Source organism: Globicephala melas, chromosome 14, assembly GCF_963455315.2.
Source record: "Globicephala melas chromosome 14, mGloMel1.2, whole genome shotgun sequence".
In the NCBI taxonomy this organism is placed as follows: domain Eukaryota; kingdom Metazoa; phylum Chordata; class Mammalia; order Artiodactyla; family Delphinidae; genus Globicephala; species Globicephala melas.
In genome coordinates, this window is record NC_083327.1 from 47619634 (window position 1) to 47624868 (window position 5235).

At 41.5% G+C, this 5235-nt stretch overlaps 1 pseudogene; it reads right to left on the reverse strand.

Annotated features, from left to right (window-relative positions):
• LOC115851200 (histone deacetylase complex subunit SAP18 pseudogene) overlaps window positions 1-3954 on the reverse strand; it is a 5150-nt pseudogene extending 1196 nt beyond the window's left edge.
• Between the last annotated feature and the right edge of the window lie 1281 nt (window positions 3955-5235).

Here is a 5235-nt window from a genome sequence, read left to right on the forward strand (position 1 = left end):
TACTCTGTTTGAAGGGCCAAAAATAAACACAGGAAAAAACAGCTAGGCTTTTGTCAAGCGTTATGCCTAGTTTATTGATATTTGCTGCCACCTGCAGTTTAAACTTGATACTCACTCTGGTCGTTACCCGTAACTGGAGCACGTTGACCCAGGAAGTGAAAAGAAAGAAGAAAATTGCACGAAGGGTATCTTTGTCACTGCTGCGGCCATATGCTTACTCAAAATTGAATTTCTTATTTGCACACCATGTTCACAGCAGCATTATGTACAACAGCCACGAGGTAGCAGCAACCCAGGTGCCCACTGATGGACGATTGGATTAACAAAATATGGCATATACACATCGTAGGATATTGTTTAGCATTAAAAAAGAAGGAAATTTTGACACATGCTACGACATAATGAGTGTCTCTGAAGACACTTTGCTAAATTAAATAAGCCAGTCACAAAAGGACAAATACTGTAAGATTCCACTTATCTGAGGTTCCTAGAGACACAAAGTCCAAGGGTGGTTGTCAGAGGATGGGGGAATGGGGAGCTAGTGTTTAATTTGTGCAGATTTTCATTTGGAGGAAGATTATAAAGTTCTGGAGATGGAAGGTGTTGATGGTTGCACAATGATGTGAATGTACTTAATGCCACAGAACCATACACTTAAAAATGGTTGAAATGGTAAATTTTATGTTATGTATATTTTACCACATTAAAAACAATTTTTAAAATATGGAATTTCCAGGGAAGCTGATTCTGTAGAATACAGAACTGCACATACTCTAATTTATGTTACCATGTAGTAACAAATTGATACTAAGTCTTTTGGGTTTCTTCTGGTCCTGAAAAAGTAGGTCCCTTGCCTGTTGATGGAGAGACTGTCAAGTTCTAATCGCTATGCAAATTGTTTTGGCCGTGTCAGGGATGCAGCAATTTAATGTATTGGCTTGGCCAAAAAGTTCGTTCCTGAACGAAGTTTTTGGCCAAACCAATACTACGAAAAAGTATGTATCAGATTCAACTTCAGGGAAGAAGGCAAATAAGGGTAACTTGGGCAATTCATATATCTCTGAAAAAGCAATCTATTGGTATATGGAGCTGAATATTTTCATTACAAGAATTAGTTTTTGGGGACTTCCCTGGTGGTGCAGTGGTTAAGAATCCGTCTGTCAATGCAGGGGACATGGGTTCAATCCCTGGTCCGGGAAGATCCAACATGCTGCGGAGCAACTAAGCCCATGCGCCACAGCTACTGAGCCTACACTCTAGAGCCCATGAGCCACTACTACTGAGCCTGCATGCCACAACTACTGAAGCCTGCGTGCCTAAAGCCTGTGTCCCGCAACAAGAGAAGCCACTGCAATTAGAAACTCATGCACCACAACGAAGAGTAGCCCCCGCTCTCCACAACTAGAGAAAGCCCGTGGGCAGCAAAGAAGGTACCCAACACAGCCAAAAATAAATAAATTAAAAAAAAAAAAAGAATTATTTTTTGGATGTTAAACAGCTGTTGAAAATTTTAAAAAAATCATTTCTATAGTTTTTTTGTAGTTTTAGAACATAACAAAATAATACGACTATGCCTATATTATTTTAACTGTTAAAAACTATATAATCCCTGAATTTTATTTATTCTGGAAAGAAAGCAGGTGGGGACTGCCTAGGTTCATGAAATGGCCTATTACATAGGGTTTCTGAATGGTCATATTTCAAATTGAACATGTCATATGTAATGGCTTCCACCCAGGTTATGTTTAAATCATTAAAAAAACTTTTAATGTAATATTTTTAGTTTTCTGGTCGTTGAAAGTTTAATGGGCTCTACATAAAGCAGTCTCCTTTTTTTTTTCCTCTTTCAGCTTATATTGGGTTTCCCTTCAAACGCTTGTGATTCAGATCGCCAGAAGCTGTTACCCCTTATACCCATGAAGAGTGGCCCACCAGACAGCTGTCACTCTAAAAAGAAACTGAATTTTATTCTTTTAGGAATAAAATTAGGAAATTGTCTGCTGCCCTTTTACATTACTTGAGATGGTCACACTATTTTTTTTAAAGGAAACACATGTAGAAAAGATAAAAACTGAATTGAGAAAGATATTTGAAATATCAGAAAAAATGAAAAAAGACGCAGAATCCAGGGCATCCATGGAAGATTTATGTGTGTGGGACAGAGGAAGAATGACTTTTGCAAAGAACAGCAACAAAATTACTAACTGCCATAAAAGACCACTTAAAATACGTGTTGCCTTATTCGCAATGCTGAGTGGAGCTGTTTGGGATAAAAGAGGTGGAAGTTTTATTTCTTGTCTATCTTGGCAGAGGGGAGCATAACTGACTGACAGTCCCGCTGCTGTCCCTTCTGGGTCCACATGTCCCCAGGGTTACTCCAGCCCAAAACTTCGCCTGGCAGAGGTACAGTTCCTGTGGATGGGGCCCTGCCCTCATGGGCAGCTTTGGCTAGTGGATTCCACACCAGCCTGGGCAAAGTTTCTTAGAACTGGGCTGCAGTCTGAGGCTCCTACACAATTCTTATTCTTTCCTACCTCCTTTCACAGGTGTCAGACCTGCATTGCTGTCTGAAGCCTTTCCCTTTCTACTCCTGCTTTATCCCCATTATCCTTTAGAAGCACTTCCCCTAATAAATCTCTTGCACATCTAATCTGTCTTTGCATCAGCTTCTCAGAAGTCCCAGTTTACACACCAAGAAACACACCAATTTACCAAGCTAAGTATTCAGGACAGTAGTGCTTGAATCCACCCTTCCTCTGATAGAATAGCAGACCCAGTCAGCAGGCCTCGCTTTCCTAGTCACCCCAGGCAGCCTCAAAGCCCCACTCCCCACATCACTCATTTCCAGCTCATTTCACTCAACACTTTCCTTTTAAACACTTGCACTGTATTCTTTGAAATTCTAGAACTGTGATCAACAAACTGTCATATATGTCCAAGCTGCTATAAATTCTCCCAGATCTCTGAATTCTCAACATCCTTCCCCTTCACTGCTGTCATGAGACCTGGTTGCATCCTGAGGTCTCTGATTCTCCTGCAGCCTTCTTGAGCTCCCATTAGGCTCAGTGCCAGGATATGGGATAAGCACCCTCCTCATTCCCAGTCACACTTCGGAAACCATTTCTCTTCCTTTCTTTCCACCCCCAGCCCCAATCACAGTCCTTTGGAGCTCACGTCATATAGCTCTACCGTGTTGCTATCATCTCTTATTCACTGAAGACTTTAGTTTCCAGCTCAGTATTTCTCTCCACCTAGGGCTGTCAGATTCTGCAAATAAAAATACAGGACACCCATTAAATCTGATTTTCTGACAAACAACACACAATTTTTTATCTGGCAACTCTCTCTCCTCCCTTACTTCCCTCATCAGTTTCAGTGTTTCAATATCCATGTGGATAATTCTGCTAACACCGGCCTCTGGTTACCAGCCTCCTAACCTCTAATGATCTTTCCTTCTACTACACGTTAACAGTCACTTCTATGGTCACACTCAGAAACTTGACCTCCACCAAATCTCAGTTTAAAACATGCACTTTCTGACATTTGCCTTCTAGTGTTCTAGCTTACACACTCTAGAAGAGGAACAGGATTTGGCAAACTATGAACCACAGCCCACATTCAGCCCAAAGACAGCTTGTGAGATAAGAATAGTTTTTACGTTTTTAAAGAGTAGTAAACTTAAAAAACAAAAAAGAATATGTGACAGAGACTGGAAGTGAATCACAAGGCTTAAAATATTTACTATCTAGTACTCTATAGAGTTTGCTGATCTTGTTCTAGAACCTTCTCCGTATTGAGACCTCTAATTCACTGATTTCACTTCTTTCTCAGTCCTCTCCTGGCTTTCTTTCCTCTTTGTCCAGCTTAGGTTTCCTGCCTTTCTCCCTCTATCACTGTCACTTACCCCTAACTTAACCAAGTTGAACCCAACTTCACTCTTTGTGCTTGTACCCCAGCAGCTGAGGTTTGCTTGAGAAAAAAATCAGAAAACTAGGCTGAGGAGAACTGTATGATCATAAACCTCATAGGAATATTCAACATGCCCAGTAATTGTACCACTTTTCCCTCATAAATGGACTTTCCTACACTGTAAGGTCACCACCTCATGGCTGCTTCTCTCTTGTCAATGCTCCTCTAGATGTTGCCCTGTTGCTTTCTACCAAAACATCTCAAAATTGTTATCCACAATCGCTACAAAATGATTCTTGAATTTTGTCCACAAATCTATTTCTCCTCATCTTAGTCAGAATTCACAAGAAAACAGAGCCCGTTTAATCGGCAAGGTGTAATGCTAATGGTATGAGATGACAGAAAGGAAAGCGAGGCAGGGGGCCATGGGAAGCCATACAAGGTAATGTCCTACTGCCCTGGCCACCGTGAGAAGCTTGACCATGTGGACTTTTTCTTTGGGCAAACCGGTTGGAGAATGCCATCATTGGGAGAGGGGTAATTATCTGACCACTCCCTCCTTTTCCTATTTCCCACTGTCAAAGTGATAGGAGAAGACAGAGACCCGTGTGTGTGGCTGGTTAGTCAACTTCAGGGCAGAATAGTGTCAACCCACAGTGTGGCTGAGGCAGGACACAATATCAGAAGGTTCAGGAGACAGGTAAGGCTGAGGGGACCTAAGAAGGTATGTGAGATATGCCCATGTCTCAGTCAGTTCTGGTTGCTGTTACAGAATACCATAGACTGGTGATTTAAACGACAACCATATTTTTCTCACAGTCTTGAGGCTGGGAATTCCAAGATCAAGGGACAGGTAGATCTGGTGTCTGGTGACAACACTTTTTCTGGTTTGCAGATGGCCATCTTCCTCTTGTGTCCTAACATGGTGAACAGAGAGAGAGGAATCATACTCTCATGTTTCTTCTGAGAAGGGCACTAATCCTGTTTATAGGTCTCCACCCTCATGCCCTAAGCACCTCCCAAAGGCCCTACTTCCTAATACCATCACATTGGGTATTAGACTTCAACATATGAATTTTTGGGGAACAGAAACATTCAGTCCATAGCAGCACAATACACTCTCTTAGTTTCCCTTTTTCAGTAGATCCATAACTCATCCAACACACTTTTTCCCAGCCAGAAACCTTAGACTTTTTCTTGATTCTCTCCATTCTTTTACTAAGCTCCTTCAATAAAGGGGCAAGTACTGTCAGCTTTGTCTCCAAAAGATACACTGAATCCATTTTCCATCTCCCTTGACAGCACATCAAGTATGCTCCAGCAGTA